Source organism: Hyaena hyaena, unplaced genomic scaffold (genome assembly GCF_003009895.1).
Source record: "Hyaena hyaena isolate Hyena2069 unplaced genomic scaffold, ASM300989v1 scaffold_10, whole genome shotgun sequence".
In the NCBI taxonomy this organism is placed as follows: Eukaryota; Metazoa; Chordata; class Mammalia; order Carnivora; family Hyaenidae; genus Hyaena; species Hyaena hyaena.
This window is the reverse complement of record NW_024080642.1, coordinates 4111035-4128907: the sequence shown is the minus strand read 5'-3', so window position 1 is coordinate 4128907 and position 17873 is coordinate 4111035. Positions and strand designations below refer to the sequence as shown.

The 17873-nt window shown below is 49.6% G+C and overlaps 1 pseudogene; it reads right to left on the bottom strand.

Annotated features, from left to right (window-relative positions):
* Nucleotides 1-212: 212 nt before the first annotated feature.
* Nucleotides 213-17602, bottom strand: LOC120245794 (annotated as a pseudogene).
* Nucleotides 17603-17873: the final 271 nt, after the last annotated feature.

Below are 17873 nucleotides of genomic sequence, written 5' to 3'. Positions count from 1 at the left end.
GCTCGGCCTCACAAACCGAGAGACCATGACCCGAGCCGAAGTCAGACGCTGAGCCGACTGAGCCACCCGGGCGCCTGGGCACCCATACACGTTTGCTGAGGGTACGGTAGGTTTCTCTGGCTGCCATAGGCACCTTGGACTCACGCAGCTCTCTAGCTATCTGGTATTGGGCGTTCAGAGTGGTCTTATCCAGGCTGGCCCGGCAAGGTTTATCAAAAGCTGAGAGAGCCCATCTTCAGGCCTGTAGGTAGAGGGGATACAACACCCAGAGACCTTGGCTTCTGCTTCCTGCCGTCCTTTTGCATTTGCATTCGTTAAGTGGCCAATATTACAATCAACTCTGCTCCCCCAAGATACAAGCGTTCCATTGCTAGGCAGTCTCAGGGAGTGGGTGCAGGGAGAGGGAAAAAAAGGAAAGTCCTGCTAATTGGGGCTGAAAGCTCTGAGAAAAAAATTAAGTCACCATTTAGCTTGGGAAGGAAGCATCCACCTCGGACCCCACTAGGACAAAGGGAAATGCAGTAAGAAGGAGGGAGGAGCCATCATCATTGTCTTAAGGGGAAACTTCTCTGAAGATGAACACTGGACTTTTCTTTTTTTTTGTTTTTTTTTGTTTTACTTAATAAAGTTTTATTTTCCAAAATGTACAGTTGGCAGGACCTGTTCGTGCATCTTCACCAGCAATTGGCACATCTCCACCTTGGTGTTCCTGGTGTAAATGACTTGAGCTCTGTGCTCTGAACTAGTTTAATAAGTCCTTTACCGGGGGCGCCTGGGTGGCTCAGTCGGTTAAGCATCCAATTTCAGCTCAGGTCATGATCTCATGGTTCATGAGCTTGAGCCCCTCATTGGTGCTGTCAGTGCAGAGCCTGCTTCGGATCCTCTGTCTCCCTCTCTCTCTGCCCCTCCCCTGCTCTTGCATGCGCTCCCTCTCTCTCAAAAATAAATAAACATTGGGGCCCCTGGGTGGCTCAGTCAGTTAAGTGCCCGACTTGGGCTCAGGTCATGATCTCACGGTTTGTGGGTTCAAGCCCCACGTCAGGCTCTGTGCTGACATCTAGCTCGGAGCCTGGAGCCTGCTTCAGATTCTATGTCTCCCTCTGTCTCTGGCCCTCCCCTGCTCAAGCTCTCTCTCTCTCTCTCTCTCTTCTCTTTCTCTCTAAAAAAATAAACAAACAAACAAACATTTAAAAAATAAGTCCTTTACCAAGGAGCTCCTGAAGAGCAGCCCTGACCAGAGACCAGCACCTCCATCCCCCTGAATCTTCAGTTTCTCAAAGACAATAGCTGGAGTTATAAGCCTAGATTTGGGAACCTCCTTACAGAGCTTGGATATGTCACTTTGTCAGATGAGACCAGGTTATTGAGCTTGTCCCGAACTTTGCCTTTGACCACTTCTCCTTTTTGGCCTTGCCCCCAGATTCGTGGGTCTTCATCATTTTTGGACGACTTTCCAGCATTGTTCCTCTTCTTGTTGTCTGTGGGCAGCACTGAGAAGCTTACAGAGTACTGTCACCCCTGCAGCCTTGCTAGGATGTCAGGCAAAAGGCAAATACTGGAATCTTCTCTTTTAGCTTCATTTATTTATTTCGGGAGAAAGAGAGCGGGGGGAGGGGGAGAGAGGGAGAGAGGGAGAGAGAATCCCAAGCAGTCTCCACACCTTCGATGCAGGACTCAGACTCATGAATCGTGAGATCATGACCTGAGCTGAAATCAAGAGTGGGACATTTAACCAACTGAGCCACCCAGGCGCCCTGAATACTGGAATCTTCTTAATTTTGTTTCAAAGCCTTGCTATCCCAGCTCTACACAAATCTGTGTTCACATCTGCACACTCATCTAACAATGGTGCTCTAAGACATACCGAGGTATTCCTTAAGGAGGCTTCTTTATACCTATGCACGTCTGCGTGGGGATACTTCCACTACTAGGCTTTTGGAGAGGTCCCGTTAAAGCTCAGCAGCCGTTGGGGAAAATAACAAATCAAAGAGTGCTGAGAATTGGTGTCCCAGTTCTGCCCCTTGGAGGTGAGGGTGTGTTTAGGATGGAAACAACATAGGAGTCCTCTGTAGGAAACCTTCTCTTCTCTTTTCTGGAGAGACTCTCCCATGACTTGACCATGCTTCAGAGCCTGGCTATCGGGATACTCTGGGATTCGGATTTGTGTGAGGAGTGAGAAATGGGGGCAGGAAAAGTCAAGCAGCCTTCACATGGATTGGGCTGGTCTAACGTGACAAATAGCAACCCAAATTCACTAACACACGGGATGACCAACTCCAGGGACTCAGTGCTCTGACATTCTGCAGTTTTCAAGGACTTACAGTCTCTCCCTCTCCTACCTGTGCAGCCTAATGTTGCTGTGCATTAGGGAATGTGGATGGAAATGGGAGCTCGGGTCCTCCCAGCATGACACTGCCAAATGTAAGGCAGAGAATCAGGGGGAAGCCTGAGGGGAAGGAGGAAAGGGAAGGGGAGCAGAATTCTGGATAGCAACTCCCACATCATCTTCACTCCCCATCTTCCACTAGCTGCCTCCAGGCTGGCCTCCAAAGCCAGTCTGGCCCAAATCCTGAGTCATAATGTCTGCAAGGCTCATGTCCCTTACTTGACTTTCTCTCTCTCGGGTTCTTCTTCTACTCTTTTTTTTCTGTTTCTGCCTTGGGTCTCCTTCCTGTCCTTGAAATCAAGAGACAAAGAGAGGTATGAGGGAGGGCCTTTGCAGAGAAATAGTATGCTACCAGGACACGGCTGGCTGGGGGAGAGGCCTTGAGGCAGTGGAAGGGGGAGGGGAGCCAAGGGAGCAGGGAATCTCAGGCTCCAAAGCCACAAAACCCTACTTCTTAGTGGCTTAGTGCTCTTTTTCCTAATCGAGTATTTTATGGAACATGTGAGCCCACTGGGACTGGAAAGACAACATGGAGCTGCATACCTCCCTCCTCTCTCCTATGGCTGCTGGTTTCGACAGGACATTCATGCTTGGGATTCACTGGCCTCTTGAATCTGTGGATTAGTGTCTTCCATCAGTTCTGGAGAGCTCTCAGCCCCTATCTCTTGTCAAATATTTGCCTCTCCCTTATTTGCTCTTTTCCATTTTTCTGGGATGCTAACTAAATGTATGCTAGGCCTCTAGCCACTGTCTTCTCCATCTCTCTCCCCTTTTTGTCTCTCCACACTGCATGCTGGGTAATTTCTCCCTATGATCCTCTACTTTGCTAATTCTCTGTTCTACTGCATCTTGGCTGCTTTTAAATTAATGAGTTGAATTTTAATTGCAGTTACTATTTTTTTTTTTTTGTTTAGAATTTCTATTTGGGGTTTTTTTTTTTAAGTACCTCTTGCTCCCTAACATAATTTTTTATTCCATGTGTATATTTTCAAGCTTGTCCTTTGTTTCTCTGACCACAATAAGCATGGTTGTTCTAAAGTCTATGTCTGACCAGTCTAATGTGTGAAGTCTTCTCAGATATTTTTCATTTATCTCTTATCTCTATGAGAAACATGAAACCTTATTTTCTTCTAAGCCTGTCTATCCTTAACCATGTTCTGGTAACTGCACTTGAACAAACTATTATTTATATGCATTAATTTATTATATGTTATCCAAATACATAGGAATACTCTGAATACAAAGGGGCTTTCCCCTGGAGAGGATTGAGCTTGCTTCTGCCAGATTCTAGGGGCGTCACCAGTCCTGAGCTGTCTAAATGGAGTCCCCGGTCTGAGGTCCCCTGGATCTAGCAGGAGTCCTTTGGGGTCTCAGTGGATTGAGGGGAAGATGTTCTATCAGATTCTCTACCATGGGGGCACTGAGCATGGGTTTCTAGCCCACTCATTCCCCCAGGTGATCAAAGTGAAAGTTCAGATTTACTAAGATTGACAGACGCTCCTTGAGGGAAAAGTGCTTTGATTTTCTCTTCCATGTTGGCTTCTTAATTCCTTGGTATTTTATCAGCACTTTGAAGCTTTTAAGATATTTTTTACATCTTATCTAGCACTTTCTGTTGGTTTTACTGGGATAGTAGGTCCAAATAATTCAGCCTGACATTACCAGGTTTCCAACCTCACTTCCAATCAGATTACTGGTTCCCAGCATCCATTGGGTCTCCAGTACATCCCCCATTTACATTCCCCTGTTCCCTCCTCCCCAGATACAAAGAGGGGCCACCTCTGTCAGAGGTTAGCAAGAGTGAGAATTTCATAATAGCTACCATGAGAGTCAGATTTAGGGGTGAACCAGCCAGACTTTGGCTGAAGGGCCGGTATACCTGTGACCCTAAAGCATCATCATGAATTGGAATAAGATAAGAGAGAATTTTGCTGCCCAGGCGGCTTCAAGGGAATCCCCATCCTTGTTTGAGAGGAGGACTATTTTCATAAGATGCAGGCATAGGCTATGACCTCCAAAGTTAACTGCCTTCAGCTGAAAGCGGGTCTTGCTTACGCACAGCTTTTGTTTTAAAGAACGGAGTATGCAATTGCCCATCAGGGCTGCATTGCTCAGAACAATAGAGAAACGAGGTCCTCTGTTCATCCTTCTTCTTTGCAGCACCTAACCTCTTTAAATCAAATGTTGAACAAATATTTAAAGAAAATCAGTTTTCTCTCTCTAAGTACAGCGAGAAACTGGCAACACAAGTTGCCTCTGGGGAGTGAAGCTGGGTGGAATCTTGTTACAGAAAAAGGCGTAGAAGAAAATGCTGTACAGGTAATTGCTGTCCTGAGGGGGCTCAGGGCATTGTCAGCATCCTGCCTGCGTCGAAGCTCCCAACCGCAGCCAGGGTTTGGCCAGGGTAGGATCAAAATCCGCAGAAAGGCCAGGGAACAGGTGAAAGGTGGTGTGCAGCATCTGGAGATGTAGGGAACATAAAAGGGGTGAGATTGCAGAGCCCACGCTGGGTCCCATCTCACTGAGCAGGGTTCTCACACAGAACTTTGGAAGGATCCATGCTGAGCTCGCAGTAGCATGGAATTAGCCAACTGTTCCCTCTTCCTGCCTCGTCCTTGGCAGCCCTCTTTTCGTCTCTCTCTCCCTCTCTCCGTGTCTCTCCAAACCCCCGCCCCTCTCTCCCTCTCTCTGCCTTTCTCCCTCCCTCTCTACCTCTCTCAAACTTGTCCACCTTTATTTTCTTAGTACTTAGAGGAGCAGAGAAAAGAAGGCTTAGAAAACATTTTGGGAGAAGTCCAGCTGTGTTTGGAACAGAGTCTCAGAGCTCCTTGCCCAGAATTCTGGAAGGAAAGGAGAAAGCCAAGGTTTGTGGAATGGGCTGGGGAAGGTCTGCCTGGAGCCCGTCCAAAAGGCTTCCTGGATAACCTCGTTCTTTTCATTGCCCCTTAGTGATCCCTCACCACCTTGCATAAGCTTACCAAAAGTTTACGACACTCACTTTAGAGATATCCGCCCTTCACAATGGCCCTGCAACGTGGGCAGGGCAGGCATTTTTACCCCCATTTTGCAGACGAGGAAACTGGTAGCTAGTAAGTGACAGAGGCAGCATCCCAACCCCCCACCCAGGACCTCAAGCCCCAAGCCTTTCTCCCCATCCAGAGATAAGCCCAATGCTCTCACTCCAGAGCACCCTGGGTCCTGGGCTCAGTGCTCTCCTGAAGGAAGGCCAAGGAGGTGGCACATTCCACATTGCAAATCACAGCATTCCCCACCCCTCCCCTGCAAAGAAAGAGAAGGGACATGACCCCCAATGGGAAGAAATTCTAAAGCAGCCCCTAGGGACCTCTGGAGAAGCTGTTTGATTTATATCAGTCCCTACTGTTATTCTGTGCCACATTTATAAACGTCAGCGCCGGAAATGAAGTTCCCACCGCCCTGGCAGCTGCTGGTTGCTGCTGTTGCTCACTAAGGGTTCAGATAAAGTGCTCCCCCCTCCCCTTGATTGATAGAAAGCTGAGAATAAAAGAAAAATAAAAGCCCCCTGGAGCACTGATGGAAGGGAGGGGGCAGCTTCTCGAAAAGAGAAAGGGAAGTGATCTAGAAAAGGCTGACATTAGTGGAACAGAGAGGGTGTGTGCATGCGTGTGTGCGTGTGTGTGTGTGTGTGCGCGCGCATGTGTGTGTATGAGAAAGAGAGAGAATAAGGAAAAGATCCCATTTTTAAGGCCACATGGACAATAAATACTTTCTGCTCATGGAGAGAGAGGAAAAGTCATGAAAACATGGTCTGTTTCAGGGGCTCCTCTGACACAAGATGGAAGAAAGGGGATCGGTGAGGTGGCCTTTGTCACCTCTGGGTTTCTACTCTTCCCTGAGCAGAATCTGCTATCTTCTGGGATCTGGGCCAGGGATGGAGAGTGGCAGAGACTGAGAGCAAAAGAGTCCTGGAAGAGAGTGGAAGAAAATGAAAGGTAAAAGGTTCCCAAAGGGCCACAGAGATCCAAGGCCTTGTCATTATTAACTGAACCCATGGCTGAGATTGCAGCGGCCCTGCTGGGAGCAGGCTGCGGTCTGTAGGTACTGGCGCGCACGCTTCTGCAACAGCGCCTTGTCTTGCGGGTCTCCTGAATCTGTGATACTTTCTGGTCTTTGAGAGATCCTGGTTGGGACCACTTCCAACAGTCCTGGCAGAGCACCTACGGGACTCAGCAGTTAACCAAGGGATGGCTTCAGTGATCCCCAAAGCAAGACATTTTTTTTTTAATTAAAAAAATTTTTTAATGTTTATTACATTTGAGAGAGAGAGAGGGAGCGAGCGAGCAGGGGAGGGGCAGAGAGAGAGGGAGAAGCAGGCTCCGGGCTCTGAGCTGTCAGGAATGAGCCCGACACAGGGCTCGAACTCACAGACTGAGAGATCATGACATGGGCTGAAGTCAGCCACTTAATCGACTGAGCCACCCAGGCACCCCACTACAGGACATTTAAAAGTCACTTTAAATTAGATTTTTTTTGTATCATCATGCTAAAACATACTAAGCCAGGGGCAACTGGGTGGCTCAGTTGGTTAAGCATCCAACTTTGGCTCATGAGCTCATGGTTCATAAATTCAAGCCCAGCATTGAGCTCTGTGCTGACAGCTCAGAGCCCGGAGCCTGCTTTGGATTCTGTGTCTCCCTCTCTCTCTCTCTGACCCTCCCCTCCTCACACTGTCTCTCTCTCAAAAATAAATAAACATTAAGCATTTTTTAAATTAAAAAAAAAAAAACATACTAAGCCAAATCTTCCCAAATGACTATTGTCCTCTTCAGTCACCCTCTTGAGAGGTTTTGTAGTTAACCCAGTGGCCCTGGTATGTGGCGTAAATCATCCTGGTGGGCAATTTGATAAATAACTTCACGGCCGGTTTATAACGCAGGCAATAAAATGTCATATTACTTTATAGAGTTTCCTTCCTCTGCTTTAACTTATTTATCACACCCGTTTCCTGGTAACTTTTGGCCCTTTCCAAGCACTATATCCTCTGCCATGCTGCTAGCTCAGGGTGGTTTGAACTTGCCCTTGGAGGCCAGGATAATTCCATGAGATGTTGGAGATAGAATTATTAGCATAAGAGAAAAACACACAAAAGGGAGAATAGTTATATTAATGTGATGGGTATCTGGGTGGGATTTTGCTTCTTTTCACTTTCCGTTATGGATAGAAATGTTTCTGTTAAAAAAAAAAAAAAGCGTGAAGCAAACATAATGTGATATATTTATACAGTGGAATATCATTCAGCCTTTAAAAGGAAGGAAATTCTGATCCATGGTATCACACGGGTGAATCTTGAAAACATTACGCTGAGTGAAAGAAGCCAGTCACTTGGCGCGTCTGAGTGCTCAGTTAGCTGAACACCTGATTTGGGCTTAGGTCATGATTTTGCAGCTTAGGAGTTTGAGCCCCACATCAGGCTCTCTGCTGTCAGCATGGATCCCACTTCGGATCCCGTCCCCCTCTCTCTCTGCTCCTCCCAAGCTCACTCTCTGTCTTTCTCAAAATAAATACACTAAAAAAAAAAAAAAAAAAAAAAAACAATAAAAAAAAAAAAAAAAAAAAAAAAAATTATTCCACTTAACACGAGGTACCTAGAGTAGTCAAGTTCACAGAGACAGAAAATAGGTTAGCAGTTGCCAGGGGCTGGGAGAACAGGGAATGGNGAGCCCCACATCAGGCTCTCTGCTGTCAGCATGGATCCCACTTCGGATCCCGTCCCCCTCTCTCTCTGCTCCTCCCAAGCTCACTCTCTGTCTTTCAAAAAAAAAATACACTAAAAAAAAAAAAAAAAAAAAAAGCCAGTCACAAAAAAGGATAAATACTATATGATTATTCCACTTAACACGAGGTACCTAGAGTAGTCAAGTTCACAGAGACAGAAAATAGGTTAGCAGTTGCCAGGGGCTGGGAGAACAGGGAATGGAAATCAGTGCTTAATGGGCACAGAATTTCAGTTTGGAAATGAAAAAGTTCTGGAGATGGCCGGTTCTAATGGTTACACACTAATGTGAATGTACTTAGTGCCACTGAGCTGTAATCTTAAAAAGCGGTTAAAATGGGGGGCACCTGGGTGGCTCAGTCGGTTAAGTGTCTGACTCTGCATTTCAGCTTGGGTCATGATCTCACGGTTCGTGGGGGTTCGAGCCCCGCATCTGGCTGTGCACTGACAGTGCAGAGCCTGCTTGGGATTCTTGCTCTTTCCCTCTCTCTCTGTCCCTTCCCCCACTTGTGCTCTCTCTCTCTCTCAAAATAAATAAATAAACTTTTAAGAAAAGTTATTAAAATGGTAAATTTCACGTTAGGTGAATTTTACCACCAAAAAAGAGGTGTGGATAACAAAATCAAATCTGTCTCAAAGGTGAGGATTTGACATCACTGATGCCATTCAAGAGAATGCGCTCTGGGGCAGGACAATGCCTAAGAGAAAGACCCAAAATATTCTTTTCTCTGGATCAAAACAGCACTGGGGGTCGGGCAGGTAGCCCTCACTTCTGCCATGAACCTGTCCCAGGGCGGACCGGCACTTCCTCCAGGTCCTCTGTTCTCACACCTCCTATACATTTCGAGCCTGCCGCCACAAAACCATTCGCCCAGCCCTGGAATGTTCCACAGCACAGCCTGGGTCTCCCTGACCTCGCCTGCGGGGGCTGGTCGGACCCCTTGCAGCATGAACGAGGCTACAGCAAGTCATGGCTCTGCTGGCCAGGCGGCTGCTGAGGTGGCTTTTTAATCCTCCAGCCGTGCCTTCCTAGTGATTGCTTTTATTAGAAAATGTAATGAAAAAGACTGTATGAAGCCCCTGCCAGAAAAAAAAAAAAGAAAAAAAAAAAAGCTAATAAGATTTTGCACCAAGTGTGGCGAGGAAAGAAAGGGGGGAAAAAGCACATTAGGAGTCAGATAATGAGATAAATGAAAGACCGCAGGGAAGATCATTTTTGCAGACTTGCTGGATGGTTGTAAAATTTTTAATTTGCTGAATTCTCTTTTTTCGTCGTCTCTGACTCTCCCCACCTCTCTCACTGGCGCTCCGGGTCTTGTCCCCGTCTTTCTTCGCCTCTCCCTCTCTTCTGTGCTTGCTCTCCCTCTGTTTCGGCTCTTGCTTTTTGGGCGTGCTTGCGTGTGCACATGTGTGTGTGCGTGTGCGTGCAGGTGCGCGTGTGTGGGTTTCCTGTCACCTCTCAGGACTTGGGCAGGAGGCTGGCACCTTGGTCAGCAAGTCAGGAGGAGCAAGAGAACAAAGGACAGCAGCTCCCCACCCCCCTTCTGGGGCTGCTGTGATTTGGCTGAAGGCAGAGAAAGAGGGAGAGATCAAGGGAAGAAGGAGAAAAACGGGAGGACAGGAGATCAAAGACCAGAGAAGTAAGGAGGAAGAGAAAGCCCCCGCTGCTCCCGCAAATCGATTCTCGGCAATGCCCGCCTTCCCGTCTGTGCTCTGAGCGGCTGAGCAGAATGCCACCTCCGTGGGTTGCCAGGCCTGAACAGAAGGGCTCTGGGGCACGGGGCAGGCGCAAAGGCCGGGCTGCTAGGCACCACTGGGCCTGCCCTGCCCTGTGGAGAGAGGTCTCGCTTCCCCAGGACGCCCCTCTCACCATCCAGGCTTTGAGGAGGTCCTCTCCAAAATCGGGCTTTGGTACTAGCTTTAGCAGACTCCTTCCTCCCGTCCCACCCCACGTTTGGGAATTCGCATGTGTTTCTTTGCTCCTCTGCATACATCCCAGTCCCCACTGCCATTGGAGGGCTGCAGAGTGGACGTGATGAATAGCTTCCCCAGGGGGAGGAGGAGCCTGTGAAAGTACAGGAATGAATGGCTCAGGGTGGAGACACATAGTCAGTTATTAGGAAAATCTCTCTCGCTCTTCCATCCCTTGTTCCTTCCCCAGTGGGGACGATCTCCTCTGCTTCCTCCCAGGGAAGACTTCTCTCTCTGTGCTCTGCCTCCAGCAAAAGTGTGCTGTTGGCTACCTAGGGGATGGGCGCTTCCTCTACCGGTCACTGTAGAAGAGAAGAGTATCATGAAACTCGGAGAGGTCCATGGGAAGGAGAGGACCTCTCAGAAGGGGGCGTGGGGAATCCGGCAGTGGGACAGAGAAGGTGGATTGGGATAGAGATAGGCAGTCCCAAGAGGGAAGATGGAATTGGTTCAAGGTCAGTGGGGGAGGGGGAGGGGTTTGCAACTTGACTGTGGGGTAAAATAAGCTGGGAATAAGAGCAAACGCACATGGTGTTTCCTACACTCCTCACCACAATCCTGTGAGGCTGGTACTATTGTTAACACCTCCATTTTATACATGGGGAAACTGAGGCATGGTGCGAGGTTAACCACTTCTCTCTATTCAAACAGGAGGCAAGTCTGGCAAACTATCGGGGACTAGGCAAAAGAGAGAGCACTGTGGCTGAGAACGTGAGCTTTTGGGCCAGACAGGCTGAAACAAACTACCAGTGGGACCTTGGATGAGATCCTTAGAACTTAAGGTCATCCTTCAGAGCGACAGGAAAAAAAACTGAACACTTGTCGGTTCAATATGCACACGGTGCCTGGCCCCTGAGCTCAATCAGTGTCAGTGCTTAATGTCGTTACCCACCATTCCCCAGTGCTTGGCATCTGGCAACCCTCGGCTTCCCCCCTCTGGTCTCCCACCAGAAACACTGGAGAAGGGTCCTCCCAGAGATCAACTTCTTAGGGGCACACGGTCCCACAGACAGGCCCAAAAGAGCTCCAGCACCCACAGTACAGCCTCTCACCCCAGAGTCTCCTTCTTCTGCTCTGATCCAGTGATCCCTGGGGTTCCCAGGCTGCGGGAGCACCCCCCAGTACTGTGGCTCAGTGAACGGTTCAGGGAGTGTTTCACCCTCCTTCCCTCCCCTGGCCCCTGCTTCTCTCTTGATGGAGAAGGCACAAATTAGGCAGAAAGGAAAATGTTGGCAGTTCCCAGCCCTCCCTTGCTGGGGATAAAGAGAAATACGTTAACCGTTGAAGCTTTAGGCGGATCAAACACGGTTTGTGAGATGCTTCAAATGTATTATTCATCTCACCAATGAGATGCAATCTTGGGTTTCTCTTGTCACCCCATCAAGAGGAAACCTCAGCCACTGTGGAGATGCTGGGCTCCAGAGAGGAGGGGGCACCTTCAGAATGCCATCTTTTCGACATTACATCAGTAAGTCTGTCCGCAGCCCTTCTTGTTCCTCTTGAAGCTTTCCGAATGGTATGGGTCAACTTGCCAGAGAATCTGAGGGCACAAAGTCTGCAGGTGAGACCCACAGAACAGGGCGCAACAAACACTTGGAATCAAAGGGTAACTGTGACACTCAGAGGCAGGAGCTAGAGACGTGTGACCCTGGGAAGTCCTCAATGTGCCACTTGAACTTGAGGGCTGTAACTCTCACGGACTGGAAGAGCCCTAAAGGAAGGCATCTCAGCCACGCCGTGAGCTCTAAGATACACTGTGCGTAGGAAGACTGCACTCCGCTCTAGTTGGACGCCTGCAGGAAGGATCTGGATTCAGACACAGCTCTCAGGCTGGGGATTTGGACAGGTGGACGCCCCTGAGGGTTCTACATTCATTCCTTTCTCCTCCTCCTCTCCCCTTTGGCCACTGACGTCCCCTGTGGGCTCTTGCCCACATCCCGGGGTTCGGAAGCCCGAGGGCGAGCTTCCCAAAGCACGCACTACCACCCCCTCCCTAAACCTCACCCAGAGAAGAAACCACCCATGACTTTGCCCCACTATCTCACAAACCTTTCATTTGTGCTATGCAGAGCGTAGGGGCGGGAAGCGGGGACAGAGAGTGGGCACCCGCTGGGTTGGTGGAATGGGAGGTCAGAACAGCCCAGAAGGAAAGGATTTTGACATAATGTATCAAAAAAGCCTTAGAGCGTACATTCCCTTTGACCCAGAAATTCCATCTCTTACCAAGTGCTCCAAGGAGGGGCGCCTGGATGACTCCGTCAGTTAAGGGTCCGACTTCGATTCAGGCCATGATCTTACTGTTCGAGCCCCACACTGTGCTCTGCGCTGACAGCTCAGAGCCTGGAGCCTGCCTGGATTCCGTGTCTCCCCCTGTCTCTGCCCCTCCCCTGCTCATGCTCGTCTGTGTCTCTCTAAAATAAATAAACATTAAAAACTTAAAAATAAAATAAAATACAGTAACGGGAGCCTGATTGGCTCAGTCAGTTGTGTGTCTGACTCTTGAGTCCAGTTCAGGTCATGATCTCAAAGTTGTGAGATTGAGCCTCCTGTCAGTCTCTGTGCTGACAGAGAGGAGCCTGCTTGTGATTCTCTCTCCCTCTGCTCCCCCTCAAAATATCTGCTCTCTCTCTCTCTCTCTCGCTCTCTCTCTCTCTCTATGCATGTATATATAAACACACGGAATTGATAACATTGGCTACCTACCTCTGAGGAGTGAGAGAGACTATTCATCAGGTGCTCTTTTACATCTTTGAATTTTGCACCTTGGGCATGGATTACCCATTTTAAAAATGAATAAAATTTTTAAAAATTTAATATGGCAATAAAAGAAAATGAGGGCGCTGGTGGAGAAGACCTCCAAAGGCCAGCATGCCCTGATATTCTGAGAATCTGTAAAATCCTTTGAGCTGTAGTTATAGTTTCTGAATCTGCTCAGGATTCACTCCAATAGGTGCTAGTCTCTTTCTGTCTCACCAGGCAAGGAATTAGGGCCTGTAACCTGGAAGAAATGAGGTAGGGTCTAAAATAAACCAGGCTGCCAGCCAGAAATAACTTTGTAATAATTTACAGCATAGCAACAGTAATGGCTCAGTTGAGCCCGTTTTCATACTTTTTCAAAGTATTTTTCATCTCCCTTTAGTTCTCCAAATTTTTCTTGAGGCTGCCTGCTGCCATCAGGTTCCTAGGCAGGAAAAGAGGGGGCTGAAGACCTAACGGGCCATTGTTTGAAGTCAGCCAGAAAGATCCATATTTCCCAAGGCTGGGTGTTGGGTCTCACACAAGAGTCCCCTCTCCCTCCTCCGGGGGGCCATCTGCTCCATCAGCCCCCAGCTCCTGTCTCCTGCCTTGGGCTCCTAACTTCTAAAAGGATAATCAGCCTTGCCTGCCCCATAGACTGGCTCTCGGATGTGTGTGATGGGTGGTAGACTGTACAACCAGTGCATGGGTCCCCAAATCTAGAGCGGCTTCCAGACATCCACACTGGGGGACGATGTTGATAGCAGGAGGGGAGCTCTCAGAGGCCTGGGAGAACCACTATTTAGCAATGGATGACATTAAAAAAAAATTTTTTTTAATGTTTTATTTATTCCTGAGAGTGAGAGAGAGAGAGTGAGCAGGGGAGGGTCAGAGAGAGAGGGAGACACAGAATCTGAAACAGGCTCCAGGCTCTGAGTTCGCTGTCAGCACAGAGCCCGACGCAGGGCTCGAACCCGCGAGCCATGAGATCATGACCTGAACCGAAGTTGGACGCTTAACTGACTGAGCCATCCAGGTGCCCCGCAATGGATGACATTTTTAATCGACCATGTTATGAGAGGTACAGAAGACTACGTGTAATCTGTGTATGAGGACACAGGCACTCCGCCCAGCCTAGAACAGGCTCCATGGGGTATTAATTCCCTCCTCCTGGGAATTAAAAGCCTCCTCCCTGGATCCCCTCCAGCCCTACCTGCCCCCTTCTTCCTCTGAGCTGCCCTATGCTTCTGACACTCACACATCTCCCAGTGCTGCAATTGGGTGCCTGCTTCGCACACAATCTCACCAGACCGAATTCCTTGAGGGCAAGATTTGTATCCAAATCATTTCTATATGTCACATAGTAGGTCCTCAGAAACGACTTCCCGAATAAGCAAAGAAATGCGATTTTTGGACCCATGATCCTTGCAAATTCTCACTAGGCTGTCTCTCACTCCTGGCCCAGAGGCTGCCCCAAGACCTGAACCCCCTGCCCAAATTCACCCCAAGCCCGATCCAGCGGAGGTAGGGGTAGAGGGATTGGGGGGGCGGGGAGGCGGGCTGCGTGGTGTGGTGAAGAGTGGACTGGGGCTGTGGTCCTGGCCATCAGAGACTTAACTGCTCTGGACTCAGCTCCTTCATCTATACATGCTCAGTAGATCACATCAAGAGTGGGAAACTCAAATACTTACAGAGGAAAGTAATGTCAAGAGGGAATCAAAGAGTGGAAGATACCATAGCTGGGTAGCAGGCAGGTCCCTGCCAGCTGGTCATTGTCAATTGATACAAGACTGTGGGTCAAGTGTGGCAAGATTTTCTTATTTTCAAGACAAGCTAGAAGTCGAGATTTTTATATGAAGTCTCCTGAACAGGTCAAACGCAAATCCGTAACACCCCATTTGCAGCCCGGAGGCCACCAGTATGGGATCCAAACGCCAGCTGACCCCTCCCTCACCTCCTTTCCAGCTCTTAAGTTCTCTGCATTTCAAGAAAGTGGGCTGAATACTCGTGTTTCTGGGGTAATCTTTAAGGGCAAGACTCAAAGTCCTGGCCTCATTTTGGCCACCAGGCCTCTGGCAATTGCCATCCTGACCCCCCCCCCCAACTGCTACCTTATGCAAATGTGTCCCCTGTCTGTCACCCTCGCCCCAATTCCCCACCACCACTGGAGCCTGCGGGGGGGGGGGGGGGGGGGGGAAGGGGGGGAGGAGCCAATGGCCACTTGTCCTGGGGTGAGACAGAGTCAGCCCCTCACTTTCTGACCTTCACAGAGCCTGCTCTGGGCACAGACCTAGGCCCAGGGGCGGACCTGGCACCTCACCTTGTCCCGCACGGCGGCGCCCACCAGTGATACCGTCTCACCTAATAAATTCCTGTCAGCGAAGCTGTCAGGGCCTGGGAAATAAATAATGATATTTAACATTTTGTAATAACAACAATTAACCAGTAAATAATGTCCTTTAAACTGCAAACGCGGGAGTAAATTAATTCTTCTAATGAGCTGTCAGGCACGGAAGAAAGAAAGTACCCGTTTCCTTTGGTGCCACGCGGCTGCCGAGTGAGCAGCGGGGAAAGCTCACCTCCGCCCCGGGAGCTCATTACCGGGAAGCACGCGGCGTGGGTTTCCCGGGGACCCGGCGGGCCCCGCCCGCTCCCACGTGGCGCCGCGCCACCGCCCGTCCCCTCCGCGCCTGGCACCCCAGGCCGGGGAGCGCGCCGCGCCTCGCACCGCCAGGTGCCTGTTGCAAGCAGCGCGGCCAGCATGTCAATTAGAGACGCCCGGCTCCCTCGCCATCCCTCGCCCGGGGCCCCTGGGCCGCGCTCAGCCTCGAGGTGGCTGGGGGTCTGGGAGCTGGGGACAGGGGAGGGGGGAGAAGCCGGCGCGCTTCCCCAGTCCTTGCTGCGTGACCTTGGAGAGCTTCCCTGCCCTCTCTGGGCGGGGATGTCGTAAATGGAAATGTGAAGCTAATCAAACCAGATGTGATTACTTCTGAGCTCCTCGGAAGCCTGTGACCGTAAAAAGACACCTAAGAGTAAGGCAGCTCTTTATGTACTGATTCGGAGTAATCTCCAAGATATATTGTCAGGTGACAAAAGCAAGGCACAAAGCAGTGTGCAGAGTGTGCTACATCTTGTGTATTAAAAATAGGACTAAAGAAAGAGAAGATGTGTCCCTGTTTGCTTGTATATGTCTAGACAGGAAGCACGTAATGTGTGCTTACCTCTGGGGAGGGTAACTGGGAGACTGGGGGGTGGCGTTGGGGGGGAGAGGCTTTTCACTGACTAGGTTTCCATCCCCTTATTTTTGGAACGAAGTGCAGCTATTACCTATGAAAGAAAGAAAGAAAGGAAGGAAGGAAGGAAGGAAGGAAGGAAGGAAGGAAGGAAGGAAGGAAGGAAGGAAGGAAGGAAGGAAGGAAGGAAGGAAGGAAGGAAGGAAGGAAGAAAGAAAGAAAGAAAGAAAGAAAGAAAGAAAGAAAGAAAGAAAGAAAGAAAGAAAGAAAGAAAGAAAGAAAGAGAAAAGAAAAGACAAAGCCACGCAGAGCAGAGGTCATCTTGTCTCTCGGTAGCTTGCAGGAAGTGGGCGCCACAGGGGGACAGCTGACCAGAGACCCTGCCTGAAACCCCTCCAGAGAGGGCGCACTGCTAACACAAGCTAATGAGTCCGGAAGTCCTTGCCAGTATCTAATCCCTTTCTCTCCTGCTACAATTTGAGTGCCTTTCCAGGCTCTGTATTTGGTGGGTGGAAGGGCTGATGATTTATGCAGGACAGGGATGGGCTGCAGCCGCTGTCTAGCAAAGAGAGGCAGCTAGCACATGGAGCCCTCTGCAGCCACATAGGCATGGGTTTGAGTCCCCTTTTGTCACTTGCTAGCTGAGTGGTGTCGTGTGTCACTCTCCATTGCTAAGCTGCGGAATCCAAAGGTCCCTGCCTCCCTCAGGGAGGACAGAAGGCACCGAGCCTGATGCACAGGCATCCACCTCCCACGAGGGCCAGCTCGGGCCCTTTGCTCCCCAGCACAGACAGGAGACCCCTTTCACAATCCAGGGCCATCTGACCCCCGGGTCTGTGCCTGCCACTCAGCCCCAAAGGAGATGGATATGTGGCCTCCCTAGAGCCAGGGGCAGCTTCACCCACTTAGCACCTAAATTACCAAGCTGTAAATCCAGAACAGTCTCAAGGTAGCTGGTGGCTGAGAGAGAGTGTTGGAGCCAGAAAATCAGCCAGGCCTAGGGCTTGAGGGAACCACCTATGGTTGGGTGGGGGAAGGGCTGCTGCTATGGAGCTGGGGGTGAGAGAAGGATGGAGCAGGAGAGCTCCCAGCCCCCCTTCCCCATCTGACCAGCTCCATTTTCATCTGCTTGTATCCGTGCCTTCCTCATAAGGTGTCTCCCGATTAGAGAGGTTCTTAGCTAAAGTATACTTGAAAAGCCCTGACCTTGGCCATTTAGAAGCTGCCTTGCCTGTCCCAGGCCCCACTCGTCACCACCTAGATATATTAACAGAACTGGTGGAGGGAAGGGGAGACCAAGCTGAGGTGTGGGAAGGTGGCCAGAGTGTTCTCCTGACCCTCCCGTCTCGTCAACACCCTCAACTCAGGAACTCGAGCATCGGGGTCAACGTTCAGAGAACAGTTGCTGATTGTGAGAATTCCTGAGACCGTCTCCTTTCCCTGGCAGCCTGGAGGAAAAGCAATGGCTTCATTTCACCCGACAAGATCCAGGGAGGTGGAGAATGAGGGCATCTTCGGCGTCATCTTTAAGATCGTGTTGGTGGCTAAGGCATAAGGAAGGGAATCTAACAGATTTGGGTTCAAATCTAGACTCCATCAGTTATAAGCTGTGTGACTCAGGACACGTTGCTTAACTCTCTGAGCTTTGGTTTCCTCTTCTACAAAATGTGGAGAACGGCTCCCTGTCTCTCTGGGCTGTCGCAAGGGTGAAGATGGGGTGTAAAATACTTAGCATAGTGCCTGGGTATAAAGTAAGCACTCAGTAAATGGCTGTATCTGTTCCGGTGCACTTTTT